Below are 16,066 nucleotides of genomic sequence, written 5' to 3' on the forward strand. Positions count from 1 at the left end.
TGTTTTATAGATTATTGAAAGCTCGATTAGTTTGGAAGCTCGTCAGAGATCTATCACACTATCCAGAAGTCAATTTGGTAGATTTTGAGCATTTTGGAAAAGGTTTATAATGGCATGTATAGGGTGGTTTATATGGTATTTTGATGAATATGTAAATGGTAACTCCGTACGTTTGTGCATTGATGTCCATGTATGCTTGATGGACTTCTAATGCTTGTGTAGGTAAGTCCTTTCGGTCACTTTTGAGAATTGTTGTGTATGGCACTTTGGGTACAAAATGTTGTTTTGGAAATGGTCAATTATGATGTGTTTTAGACACATAATAGAATGATGTAACACCCCTAACCCGTAACCGTCACCGGAATAGGATCACAAGGTATTACCATTCATATTACAATTTGTAACAACTTTCACAACAAAGTAAATCATCTATTTTTTTTTTAAAAAAAAGAAGAAAATCAAACCACCCGTTTTAATACACTATTTAACTAATTATTTGAATCTGTTAATTCAATTCAAACAAATAAACATAGTAATCTAATGCTTAACTTAAAACCCAATACAATTCATTTCATATCCGAATGAAAAATACAAACTTGACATGCAAAACATACAAATGGTTTACATATATAAATGTGTTTGTCAACTTGCAATTTATACTCACTAACTTAAATTAATAATATCACATATCATAATGCTATATAAAAATAACACATATATCTCAATGTCCATTTCATTTATCAAATATTACCTAACATTATAACATACCGTATTTGACCACAATTATTATAATGCATAATTATAACATGAGCATATAAACAGATATTTAGTGACCAAATCTTATCACATTAGCTGAACCATTTAAGTAATGCATAAATAAGTCGAGTTAATATACCCAACTTGTCTTCACTTAGCCAAATCACTACATTAGTAATTATGACCTATGTATATATATATACTCATACTTTGCTTTTATAACCGAATTACAACAGCTAATACCTGATCACAATTAGATACATTTTATATTCATTTCATATCAATGCTAACCGAAATTAGTGTCCTATTTTCAAACACAAACATATCATATAATATATACACCATAATAACCCTAATCACATTAAAATATAGTCGAATACTTCTTAGTACCAAATCATAATATAAAATGTATATTCCAAAGGTAAAACATTCACTAATTATAAATATATATATACATACAAGACACCAATTTTGACGAATCATTTGAAAAACTATACAAAATATCTTCATTCATATTCGGTCATTACAATACATCTTTTATTACCAAATCAATTATATCACCTTAATCTAATATATTAACTAAAATTTTACATATAATACTTTACTTAACATAAACGCATTCAAATTGAACAAACATGCTTATGTATATATATATATATTGACCAACTTATTCCTACCACATCCGAATCACCAATCAACTTCAATGCACAACAAGGCACATATCACACTTAATAATCATCCTTAGCATAAAATACCATAACCACAACAAACTCAACCAAAAGTAAACATAACCGAAATCATCTATGGGGAAATTAAGCCATTTTCGCATGGCTCAAATTATACAAACTAAAATCTATCATTTCAAGACGCAACCCAGCCTATACATTCCATAATTCAGATTTGACTTATAAAGGTACCAAAATAGCTGATAGTGTGATGAAACTTTGCTGACAGTTCCCCGAGCTTATAGCTTGACTCCAAAATCTCGGACAATGTAAAACTGAACAGGACAGCTAGTCGACAACTTTAGTTTTCTCCCGATCCAAATTCGATTTCTTTGGTTCTTGATCTTGATTGAGCTTTACGAAGTGTCGAACCCTAGTTTCTTTTTCTTTTCTTTCTTACTTTGTTATTTCGACAAGAACATGTTAATATGAAAGCATATTTTAATTTTTTGTTTTATTATTTACTTATTATCACATAGTTTACCTTTTTAACCTTAGTTTAAATTATTTATAATCCACCTACTAATGGCCGAATGTGCCCATGCAAAGATTCAAAGGTATAATTGCATTATAAATACTCCATATTGAAAGAACAAAGCAATTAGACACTTCAATAATTAGCATGCAAATTTTGCATTTTACGCGATTAAGTCCTTTTATTATCAGACACTCAAACGACAAAATTAAATCACGAAAATTTCACAGATATAAATTCACACATAAATAATTTTTAAATATTTTTTGACTCAGATTCGTGGTCCCTAAACCACCATTTCGATTAGGGTCTAAATCAGGCTGTTACAAATAAAGTCTTTATGTATGAAATTAGGTAATGTTCATATGTTTTGGTAAATTTTGTGTTGTTATAAATATGGTGCCTTTGAACGACATATTGGTTAGTCGATTTCAGATCTTGAAATGGCATATTGATGTAAGTTTGGAAGATGTTTAGGCCCCTTTTAAAGTGTGCTTATATAGGTTTAATGGTTATACATGTAATGGATTTGAAATGGCTTGGTTTCAGGTAAATTTTGGGTCCACACGGCCTGGGACAGAGGTGTGTGGCTCAGTTGTGTGAGACACACGGCCTGGCAACACGGCTGTGTGTCATCTGATGAGTTCTTTAGGGTACAAATCAGTGAGTTTCACGGCCTAACACAAGGCCTGACACATGGTAGTGTGACCCTACTCAGAGAGTTACACGTGAGGACACAGGCTGGGATACGACCGTGTGTCCCTAGTTCGAAAGTACACGACCTGAGACGCAAGCGTGTGTCTCAGCCTGTGACCCTTGTTTTGCAAATTTTGCATGTTTTTCTTAAACTTTCCAAATTGTTTCAAATTAGTCCCAACTTTCTTCTAAGATATTTTTAGGGCCTTGAGGGCTCGATTTAGGGACAGTATATATATATGAATGATTTATAATATGATTAAATTATTGAATAATATTAAGTTTAAAATTTTTTTATTGTACGATAATATTCTGTAACCCTAATTTGACAATGAATATGTGTTAGACGTGTTACATTTAGTGGTATCAGAGCTACGATTTAGTCGTTTCTCGAACTAAATGTAGCATGTGTGGAGTCTAAAAATAATTTTATTGTATAATCTTTGATACTGTGATAGCTCTTGACTCAAATTGAATTTTATTTTAATATATATAAGATATCATCCAACTGAGTCAATTCTGATGAGGTTGGGAGTAACTCGCAAGCCTCCGTTCACGGAGCAACTTCTAGTGATAATATACTCTTGACTGAGGGCTAGAGAGGTGAGGCTAAGTAAGCCTTCTTCTAGATGATGACTGAATGGTTTACAGAGTTCATGAGAACGAACCCATTGGCTCAACAACCTCCACCCTCACCTGTACCCCAACCTGTACCCGTAGTTCCTCAGGGTTTGGAACAAATACGTACAAGCAAGCCTCCAGTTGATAAATTTTGAAAGTATGGGGCTGAAGAATTCTGCGGTTTAGTCGAAGATGATCCAGAAATAAATGAGTTCTGGTTGGAAAACATAGCGAAATTTTTCGATGAATTATCCTTTACACCTGTAGAACACTTAAAATGTGTTGTTTTTCTATTGAAAGACTCAGTAATCACTGGTGGAACACTTTGATTATGGTAGTTCCTAAATACCGTGTGGATTGGGAATTCTTCCAGATAGAGTTTAGAAAAAAATATATTAGCCAGCGGTATCTCGACAAGAAACACAAAGAATTTCTTGAATTGAAACAGGGTTGTATGACAGTGGTCGAGTATGAGAGAGAATTTGTATGACTCAATAAATATGCTTGAGAATGCATACCATCAGATGTTGTTATGTGTACACGGTTCAAAGATAGATTAAATGAAGACATCAAGTTGTTAGTTGGAATTCTAGAATTGAAAGAATTCGGAGTTCTAGTTGATAGAGCACACAACTCTAAGAAACTCAATAAAGCTAAAAGAAAAGCAGATTCTGAGGCTCGTGATACGAAAAAAAGACCTATATAGAAATCAGTCTCATCTCCATCAAAGAAATTAAAAGAATTTCACAGTGGTTCATCAGCTTTGAGAGGTTACTCTTGGAGTGATATAGGAAAGCAACATTCGAGTTCGAAACCACAGGCTTTGATCATCAGCTTCTGATTTGATCATGGTAATTTGGTAATCTTAGTATTTGGATGTCTCTAAATTTCCGTATAAGGATTTAACATTGGCAAAGGCTTAAGTGGTAAAATATTCATTTTGTGAAATTAATGGCTTAATTCATGATTGGCAAAATTTGGACGGATAAGAATATTGTTAACCGAAGCCTTTGAACTGGTCTAGTCTGCGTTGAGCAAAGACTTCTTGATTTTCAGTGATGTATTGTTGTTTGAATGGTGATGTGTTTTAAGACAACAAGGCAAGTGATAGCTTAAAGTATCTGATGTCATAGAAAGACCTGAGTTTGCTATAGTGCAAATGACTTGGGTATTAAAAAATGATGAGATAGTTATTTTATGATCCTTGTGTAAGAATATTTGAAATGTTAATGGGGCTAAACCTGAGCATCAGGTTCTACCGGAGTCATCTCTGCCAGTATTGACATTAGAATGGAAATAGAGAAAGTTAATATGGATTTTCTTGTCAAGATTATTCCTATTCTTGAAAGAGGAAAGTGATATGTAGCGTGTTGTTCAATGTTATGAGATTTGTAAATTATGTTGGTATATTCGAATGCCTGCTAACCAAATTCATGGAATTCCATGTCTTTATGATTGATGGATTTCTTGGAATACTAGCCTCCACTAATTGGATTGAGATCTGGGTTTCATATTGTGATGTCTTGGGAAAGCCAAAGCAGGCTTTGAAATTATAGAGAGTATAAGGCCGGGATGAACTGCCTAGTTTCACTATTCAAAATTCAAAAAAGATTCAAGTATGAATGTATATGTAACATAATGGTATGGATCGGACTTTTGAATACATGAACTTTCTGATAGAGATTAAGTTGCAGTGAAAGTGTTGTAAAGCGAAAATTGCTCATGATTCTTGTTTGTGCAATTTAAAGAGATATGTAGTAAAAGTTCAGCCTTGAGTGAAAGTTCCTTGACATCGATTATAGGATTGAGGAATCCAAGTGAAAAACCAAAACACTTTTATGGTAAGATTTTCGGGGACGAAAATCCCTAAAGGGGGAAAAATGTAACATCTTGATTTTGGGCCTAGTCGGAATAGTGGTTTTGGAACCATAACTTCAATGTAAGAAAATTTATTTTTATTATATTTTTATGGTCTAAAATTTCACGGGATGATTTCGTGAAAATTTCGTTCGAAAATTTTGACGTTTGGGCACTCAATTTAGTCAAAAGAACTAAATTGTAAAAAGTGCAAAAGTTGAGATCCACATGTTAGAAGGGTTAAATTGTTATGAGTTTTTAAATTAAAGGTCCTTAGATGGCAATTAGACCATTAGTTAGTGATGGACAAAAATAGACATGAAATGGGTGCAATAAAATATTTTTAAGTTAGGGGACATTTTGATAATCTAATAATTAAAAGAATTAAAAAGGGAAAATAAGCCAAAATTGGCCGTCATCTTCTCCATTCAGCCGAAACTTGCATGGAAACCATGGCTAGGTTTGGTTTAACCTTCCAAGCTCATTTGTAAGTTGTCCCGAGCCCCATTTTTAATATTCTTTACATTTTTAAAGTTTTGATAACTCGATTCACCTATTTCTACCATTAATTTGAGATAGGGTTCATGTTTAAAAATTGACTCATATGTGACATGCATGCATTTTGATGTCTAATGGTAGAAAATGAGTGTTGGGTGTTAAATAAATGACTTTTACTAAGCGATTTTTGATTAAAACGTCCGACAAGACCATCTTTGTAAAAGTTGTAAAAATGGCATAAAAGGGTGTTTTGATGAGAATTGTAGTTTGCTATAGTTATGAAACTGGTTCGACTAGGCCTATAGAGTGAGAAAATTGAATAAAAATCACTTTACAAGCCTAGGGGCAAAAGTATAATTTTGACAAAGTTCAGGGGAAAAAACATAATATTTTCAAAATATGATTTTTGGATCACATTAAATAATGTGACTAATAATTAGACTAAATGTGATATTATAGATCAAGGAAAACGAGGATTGGACCTAGATCGGGTGAAAAATGGAAAATCGATGGTTAGATTCCTTTTGCTATTTTGGTGATGAGGTAAGTTCGTGTATCAATAATATTGCAATGCTATATTTGATTTGAAAATTCTATATTATTATTGCACCAATGACATGATTTAATATATATTGAAAAGTGATGAAAGAATGACATGATTTAATATATATTGAAAAGTGATGAAAGAATGGTAAATAAAATTTGTGAAAACAATGATATATGTCTAGTAGCACATGAAATGTTTGATGGTTCAATCATTGATGGCTTGCTATATAACAGCTGAATATATTGAGAATTTGATATAACATAATGTTTTATTAAGTTGGATAACTTGTGAAAGAGTGAAAAGGAAGGTAAGTCCATTTGTAAGTAAAAACAATGTGTGAGGTATGTTAATTGCTCAAATGATGATTACATGATAAATGTACGCTCTTGACAAGGATATGATTTGAATGCTCAATGTATGAAAATTTATAAAACATTAACATGATTAATAATAAGAGGAAAAAAATCTCGGTTGAATGAAATAGGATATTCGATGGATTCTTGAAAAGGAATTGATGGTCAAAAGGATCTAGCCCGGACGGGTGATCCAATCCCTATAATTGTGTGAACGGATTTAGCCCTGACGGGTAATCCGAATTAAGTTCTGAATTTAGACTGGACAGATAATTCAGATTCGATCTCATTTGAGTATATGTCATTGTAGGGGATTTAGCCTGGACTGGAATCTTGACAATACTCTATGAGTTTATATTACAGGGGATTTAGCCTGGACTGGTAATCCCGCTGTAAGAAAGGAGGTTCGCGAGAGTGTGCTTTTTAGAAAGGGAAAATACGAATTGACAGACATGAACTTGTAAAGTGATCTAGCCTCTCGAAGAATATGTGTGCAATATGGATTTAGCTCAGACGGGTAATCCGATTAGGGTTTGAATTTAGCCTGGACTGGTAATTCAGATCCGAGCTCATGAGAGTAATTGTCGTTACAGGGGATTTATTATGGGCATGTTGATGGCACACGGGCGTGCCCTTGTGTCCACACAGGCGTGTGACTCTGTTTCATGAGAAAAGTTTCTAAGTTTTTCTTAGAGCTTTCCAAAGTTCTCAGTTTAGTCCTGAACCCTCTCTAAAGTATGTTTTGGGCTTTGTAAACCCAAATAAGGGACTATGTGCATGTGATTGAATGTTTTAAAATATGAATGAAATTTTATGGCCCAGTTTGCATGATTGTTTGTGTTTAAGTTCGGTAATGTCTCGTACCTTGTCCCAGCGTAGGACACGTGCAAGAGGTGTTACAATTATATAGTTTTCATGTAGAAAATGGTTTATTTTTTATTAATTTGAGCATATTATATTTTCAAGATATAAAGTGGGCCATGCATGATTAAATTAAATAATAAAATATAAAGTTATATTTATTAATTTATTTTAATATGTTTCATTAATAAATTGGGTTTTAATTAATTAAGTAAATTGATTAATTAAAGTGGTTAAATTACATTCTCTGGTCCTCTAAATTATCTACTATTTTTGGACAGGTCTGAGAGCTTTATGTTGATTACAAAACCATCCAAATGGAGGACCAAGTCAACCCAAAATTTGGTTGTATGTGGATGTTCATAAAGTAAATTTTGGTTTAATTGCACAAGGCCCTTGAAGAGTTGAAGAAATCGGAGATTTACCCGGAGATTTGTAATTGACTGAGTCTTGATCCTGATGATGTGTATACTTAAATCCAGCAAAAATCAGCCACATTTCCATAAATCATGGTCCGCCACCCTTGGAGGAATTCCCAAAAGATGGACACTCCTATTTTTAGCAAACTAGCTCCCTTGCCTCACCTATAAATAAGACCCCATTTCTCACTTTTCTTGTGACAGCCCAAAATTGACCCTAGTCGGAAGGTGGTCTCGGGACCACAAAACCGAGGCATAAAAATAATTAAAATTTATTTTGATGCCTATAATATGTGTGCTCATGTATGACATTTTATGATGATTGATTTAGTGTTATAAGGGTGAATTCCACAAGAAAGGACTTAGTAATGAACTTTGAAAGTATGATAGGGAAATGTGTGATGACTAATTAAAGCATGCATGCAAAATAATGGACTTGCATGTCAAATTCCCCCTTTATAGGTGGTGGCCGGCCATGACAAGGAGGATGGGCTAAACATGTCATGAAACATGTTTTGTTGGTGCATTAGGGTGAAATAATAAACAAAGGTGTATGGGTGATAAAAAATGAAAAAAAATGTGTGTGAGTGTGGTAATCCCCCATTGCCGTGAGTTGTAGAGAAGGAAAGAAAAATTTTGTTCATCCTTTCTTTGAGCCAAAACTAAGGAAGAAGGAGGATTTTTGCTTCATGCTTGGTTTGGAAGAGATCTAGAAGGAGATTTGGCCAAGTTTGCATCAAGATTAAGGTATGTATGAGGTTGTGTTAGGAGTTTCATGCATGTTTTGGTTGCTAACTTGATGTGCATGTTAGCCATGGCTCAAATCTTTGTTAAGCCATGGAAATGGTATTTGGCCAAAGTTGTTATGGTGATAAAGCCATTGCATGCTAAGTGTGAAGCTTGATGATGATGCATGCAATGATGGATTGTCTACTCTTGAGCAAGATTTTGAGCCTTCTTTTGATTTATCATGATTGAAGTTGAAAAGGAGCATGATTGTCATATTCGGCCATTCATGAGCATGGTTCATGCTTCTTGCATGTTAGTTAAAATTTGTATTTTGGATGGCTATGGACACCTTGAAAATTCGCCATGCTCATATTGTATATATATGTTTGCACATGATGTTTTGGCTATGAAGTAAGTGATGAATAAGTTGGTTTAAAGAAGAAGATGTTGAAGAATAATTGTGAAATTTCAAGCACAATTCGCCTAGCACACATATAAGTGCTTGATGCTATATTATAAGTTTTGAGCCACAATATGCAAAGCATTAACTAGTAAAATGCATGCTGTTTTTGTGAGGTATTAAGTGCATAATTGGCCTCAACATGTACATGAATATTCGCCTTGGGTAGCCTATTGAAGGCCTTAGCATTTCCTTGATGCTCAAATAAATTGTATTGAATTGCTTGATGTAGTATAAAATGTGCATGACCATTGTGTATTCAAGCTAAAGAGTGGCCATATGACCATTTAAAATCCTTGTCATATTCGCCATAAGCAAGCACAATGAGGTTTTAATAAATTGAATTTGTTTGAATTAGCTCAAGAGCTAAGAGGGCCACAATTGGACAAGGGAAGGAAAAGGTGATCGAATAGCCGAAAAAGCCGTTCGACAACATCCGAGGTAAGTCCTCAAGAAGTGATCTTACTTGAATTACGTAAGATGAAACATGGATGTGTATGATTATTGATCATGTGTGTATGAGTATTTGAATTCCACCGGGCTAAGTCCCGAAGGCGAATATGCTAATGATTATAATTGTGTTTGAGCCTTAGTAACGAAAATGAAATATGTATGTCCAATGATTATTGATGTATGTGTGCATGAGAAATTGAATGATATCCGGCTAAGCCCCAAGACAATTATGCTGAAATTTATATCCGGTTAAGACCAAGGCAATTGTGCTAGTAGCTATATCCGGGCTAAGACCGAAGGCATTCGTGCAAGTTGTTAAATCCGGGCTAAGACCAAGGCATTTGTGCAAATCGTGATATCCGGGTAAAGTCCGTTGGCCTTGGTGCGGGTTACCATAACCGGCTATGTCCCGGCGATTGAGCAGTACCGACATCCGGATAAACTCGAAGGTATGTGATTTGAAAATTATGAGCTTGCTGGAAAATTTCAGCTAATGCACTTGTGAAATTTCCCAATGATAAGGTAAGTGCGGTGTGTGCTTTGCTGGCGCTAGGAGTAAGAGCGTATGAATATCCGCTCCTATGATGGAGCGAGTTATCGGCCTTAATGAAGCCGTTATTTGTGTATGAACATAAGAGTTGGGATGGTAAAGTAAGTATGATTATGTGAATGCGCATTAATGAAATGATGCATTTAACTATGTGAATGTATTGCTGTAATTAGAGTTGATTATATTCCTTGAGACTTACTAAGCATAAAATGCTTACTCATTGCTTTGGCTCTCGTTTTCTAGATTTAGCTCGATAGCAATCGGATTCGGGATCGTTGAAGTCAAGTCATCCACACTATCAAGCCCCCATTTTGGTATAAATTCTTGGTTGAACTTGAAATGGCATGTATAGGACTACCCTTGTTTGTTAAATATGTGGTGATGTAAGTATGTACGGCCATGCGAAAATGGCTCGAAAAGGAACATGAACTTAGAATAATTGTGGTTTGTATGTATATATTTGGTGTCATGATGTGGCTATGGCTTGGAAATGGGAATGTTGGTCATATGATCAGCCATTGGCATGGTTAAAATGATCATATATGAACCTATGTATGGCAAAGACTAGTTGGTTCATGGAGACTACCAAATAGGTAAGACCTACCTTAAAACAGATGCTGCCAGCTGCAGTGACGTGAATGTGAAAAATCACCAAAATTCGTAGAAATGGAATTAAATAGTGAATAAGCTATGTAAATGAACCTTGATGAGTCTATTTTCATATGGAAGAAACGAAATGGTCATAGGAGTTACATGTTAAGAGATATTAATGCTATTGTGAGACAGGGCCAGAACGGTTTCTGGGTTCCCTGTCGCAACTTTAAAATTTACTATAAATTATCCAGAAAGAATTAGGCAACATACCTTATATGTACAGATTCCATTTTGAGTCTAGTTTCATTAGAAACAAACGACACCAGCATTAAAGCCCTGTACAGAGAGATATTCAAGTTATACCGCGCGAAGGTCAGAGCAGTCGATCCCTGTAACATGGGTGACTTTAACTAATAAACTGTACCAATTGGCCCATCCAAAATTCTAGAAATAAATCCATGGATGGATATATGAGTCTAAATTCAGGAAAATTTACAAAACCAGTTTTCGAGTTTTGAAACTCGAGATATGATTTTAAGGCGACGGTGATGCAGTCTTCCAGCCTGACTGGAAATGTCAAATTGGTGGGCAAACCATGTGAACTTGGCTTGTTAACCCCTCGTGTCCGACACCAGCAATGGTCTCGGGTTCGGGTGTTACAACTTTATGGTATCGAGCCACGGTTTAGTCGATTCTAGGACTACCGTGAGGTGTTTGGGGTCTAGCTATACATGCCATTAAATGATGAATCGATAGTGTGGTGATTTCGACAATTTGACTTTGAGTTTGTTTATAGCAATGGGTCCCGATCCCAACCGAGCAATAGCTGATGATGTGGAGAGAGGGCGCTGCTCCCTTTACAAGGGACAGCGCCGCGGACTCTCAACCTATGGCCAGCAATCCGAATGATGAGGCTAGGCAAGCCTTTTATAGTGTGATGAGCGAATGGTTTAATCAATACATTCGAACTAACACGGTGTCCCACGACCTCCATTCCCGACAAATGCAACCCCGCACCTACAATACCTCCGTGAATCGACCAAATAAGGTCAAGTAAGCCCCGATCGATAGGATTCGAAAACATGGGGCCACTGAATTTAAAGCTACGGATGATGATGATGCCGAACGAGCTAAATTTCGGTTGGACAACACTATCCGGTGCTCGATGAGCTATCTTGTACACCCGATGAATGCTTAAAGTGTACCATCTCCTTGCTACGTGATTCCACCTACTATTGGTGGAGTACTCGACTTCGTGGTACCTAGAGAGCAAGTGACTTGGGAATTTCTTGATCTTAAGCAAGGTTCTATGTCGGTTACCGACTATGAACGAAAATTTGTGAGGCTTAGCCGATACACGAGAATGCATTTCGTCCAAGCTATTATGTGTAAATGCTTCGAGGATGGGCTGAATGATGATATAAGGATGTTCGTTGGCATTCTCGAAATACGAGAGATCGTAGTACTTGTTGAGCGAGCTTGTAAAGTCGAAGAGCTTAGAAAGGAGAAACAAAAAGTCGATGTGGGAACCGGAGAATTCGAAGAGGTCCTCGGAAAGTCTCTTCAACAGCAATCAAGAGATTTCGAGATGATGTGAACCGGTCTAGAGGCGCTTTGGGCTTTTTAGGCGAGGACGCGATCGACCCCTGTGACCACACGAGTCACTTGATCGCCATGGTGGAAATGATCGTAGAGAGGGCGAGTGTCAACATTGTGGCAAATGGCATTCGGGGAGCTGTTGGTTTCGTGATCACTCCTGCTATAAGTGTGGATCGGCCGACCACTTTAGGAAGGATTGCAGGAAGCTTGAGCAGAATGTGAGTCGAGTGGAAACTCGGGTGCTACCATTTGCTCGAGGTAGGCCACCTAGAAATATGGGCAATGTCGATTGGCGGTCGAGAGGATCTAGAGATGCTACCATCGGATCCGAGGCTCGTGCTCCTGCGAGGACTTATGCCATCTGCGCACGCCGAGGATCTTGCCTCTCGGATGTCATTACGGTGCTTTCACCCTTTTCAATACTAAAGTGATTGCGTTGATTGACCTGGTTCTACTCAATCTTATATATGTGAAACCTTAGCATCCAAGAAGACTTTGCCTATTGAGTCTCTTGAGTTTGTAATCCGGTGTCAAACCCTTGGGTCATTACGTGCTTGTCAACAAAGTGTGCAAGAAAAGTCTCCTAGTGTTCGAGGTTCTTGTTTCCGGCGGACTTGATGCTTTTGCCGTTCGATGAATTGACGTTATTCTTGGTTTGGATGGGTTGACCATGCACGATGCGGTCGTAAATTGCAAAAGCAAGACTATCGATTTGAGGTCTTGAATAACGAGATAATTCGGGTTAAGTCTACGGACTTAAAGGGTTGCCACCGTAATATCGGCAATGTTGGCCCGAAAGTATGTAAGAAAAGAGTCTGAAGCGTACACAGCGTCGTGCTCGATGACAAGGAATCGAAAAAGAAACCCGAATCTGTGCGTGGTTTGCGAATACGGATGTTTTCCACGAAGAATTGCCGGGTTTACCACTGTTCGGAAATAGAATTTGGCATCGAATTGGTACCGGTACCACTCAATTCGATAGCTCCGTGTCGTATGGCACCAACGAATTAAAGGAGTTGGAAGCTCGGTTGCAAGAATTGGTGGATAGAGGTTTTGCTCGCCTGAGTTTTTCGCCTTAGGGTGCGCCGGTGTTGTTCGTGAAAAGAAGGATGGAACCATGCGGTACGTGCATCGACTATCGTCGACTTAATAAAGCGACGATAAAGAACAAATATCCGTTGCCGCGTATTGACGACTTGTTCGACCAAGCGAAGGAGCCTCGGTGTTCTCGAAAATAGATTTGAGATCGGGCTACTATCAATTGCGAATCCGAGATTGGACGTGCCCAAGACCGCCTTGAGCGAGATATGGTCACTATGAGTTCCTAGTGATGCCGTTTGGGCTCACTAATGCCCTACGGTATTTATGGATTTAATGAATCGGATCTTTAGACCATATTTGGATCGATTCGTAGTCGTGTTCATTGATGACATCTTGGTCTATTCAAGAAATGAGACCGAACATCTTGAACACTGCGGTTAGTCTTGCAAATTTTACGGACAAGCAATTATATGCTAAGTTCAAGAAGTGTGAGTTACGGTTAAGAGAGGTTAGCTTATTGGGTCATGTGGTATCTGCATGGGTATTCGAGTCGACCGAATAAAATTTCAGCCATACTTAATTGGAAGCCTCAGAAATATTCTGAGGTTCGGAGCTTTTGGGGCTTCTTGGTTATTACCGACGATTTGTAAAAGGCTTCTCAACGATAGCCACGCCGATGACGGCTACTCCAAAAGGACGTTAAGTTCGAATGGACGGAGAAATGCCAAAAAGTTTCGATCAATGAAAACTTATTTGACTGAAGCCCCAATTCTAGTGCAACCCGAGTCCGCAAGGAGTTTGTCATCTATAGCGACGCCTCTCTACTTGGGTTAGGTTGCGTATTAATGCAAGAAGGTCGAGTTGTGGCCTATCGTCGAGGCAATTAAAGCCACATGAGAAAATTATCCGACTCATGATCTCGAGTGGCCGCCATCGTATTCGCCTTAAAGATTTGGCGACATTACTTATTTGGTGAAAGGTGCCATGTATACTCGGATCACAAAAGTCTCAAATATTTGATGACCCAAAGAGACTTAAATCTGCGACAAAGACGTTGGCTCGAGTATTAAAGGATTATGAGTGATCATTGACTATCACCCGGAAAGGCGAATATGGTTGCGGATGCCTTGAGTCGTAAATCGTTATTCACTTTACGACGATGAATGTGCACTTATCCGTCCGATCCGACGGTGTGTTAGTGGCTGAATTGAAAGCCAAACCATTATTGACACACCAAATTCGAGAAGCTCGAGAAAGTCGACGACGAGTTGGTTGCAAAAGCGGGCTGCGTGTGTTCGAACAAGGACTCGGAGTTTCAAATCGACGATGACGATTGTTTGAGGTTCAAAAGTCGTCGGTGTGTCCCAAAGAATTCAGAACTCATTTCGATAATTCGAAGGAAGCCCATTGTAGCCGAATGGCAATCCACGGAGTACGAAGATGTACAATGAGTTGAAGCGTCGATTTTGGTGGCATGGTATGAAGCGAGACATCTCCGACTTTGTTTCAAGATGTTTGATATGTCAACAAGTGAAAGCGGAACATCGGTGCCTTGAGATTACTTGACCAATCACGATACCCGAGTGGAAAGGGATCGAGTCACAATGGACTTTGTATCCGGACCGCCATTGTCGACAAGTAAGAAGGATGCGGTTTGGGTCGTGGTAGATCGATTGACTAAGTCGGCCCACTTTGTCCCCGTCGTCTGGATTTTTCAATGGACAAATTAGCGGAATTGTCGTTTCTCGGTTGTGAGATTACATGGGGTGCCTATTTCCATCGTGTGGGATAGAGATCCGAGATTTACCTCGCGATTTTGGAAAAAGTTGCAAGAAGCTTTGGGTACCAAGTTGCATTTCAAAGACCGCCTTTCACCCCCAAACCGATGGTCAATCCGGCGGATAATTCGGATACTTGAGGATATGTTAAGATGTTGCGTCCTCGAGTTTAGTGGTTCATGGGAGCGGTATTTGCCGTTGATTGAATTCGCTTACAACAACACTTTCAATCAAGTATTAAAATGGCACCCTACGAGGCCTTATACGGTCGTAAATGCCGTACACCATTGTTTTGGATGAGCTCGGTGAAAGCAAGATTTTCGGTGGATTTGATTAGGGATGCTGAGCAGAAGTGAAAGTAATCCGTGAAAGTCTGAAGATAACCTCCGATCGTCAGAAGTCGTACGCGGATCTGAAGCGTAAGGATATCGAGTATCAGGTGGGTGATAAAGTGTTCCTCAAGGTATCGCCTTGGAAAAAGATACTCAGATTCGGCCGTAAGGGCAAGTTGAGCCCGAGGTTCGTTGGGCCATATGAGATATCCGGCGAGTCGATCCAAAGTGGCATATCGTTTGACTTTGCCCCCGAACTCGAAAAGGTTCACGATGTCTTTCACGTTTGATGCTTGACGCTATAGATCCGATCCATCACACGTGATTAGTCCATCAGAAATTGAAATTCAAGCTAATATGAGTTATGAGGAAGAACCGATTCATATCCTATCACGAGAAGTGAAAGAGTTGTGAAACAAGCGGGTTCCGCTAGTAAAAGTGTTATGGCTCAAGCACGGGATAGAAGAAGCTACTTGGGAGACCGAGAACTCTATGAAAGAGCGATATCCAAACCTATTTACCGGTAAGATTTTCGGGGACGAAAATTTCTTAAGTGGGGGAGAGTTGTGACAGCCCAAAATTGACCCTAGTCGGAAGGTGGTCTCGGGACCACAAAACCGAGGCATAAAAATAATTAAAAATTTATTTTGATGCCTATAATATGTGTGTGCTCATGTATGACATTTTATGATGATTGATTTAGTGTTATAAGGGTGAATTCC

Source organism: Gossypium arboreum, chromosome 11 (assembly GCF_025698485.1).
Source record: "Gossypium arboreum isolate Shixiya-1 chromosome 11, ASM2569848v2, whole genome shotgun sequence".
Taxonomy (NCBI): Eukaryota; Viridiplantae; Streptophyta; class Magnoliopsida; order Malvales; family Malvaceae; genus Gossypium; species Gossypium arboreum.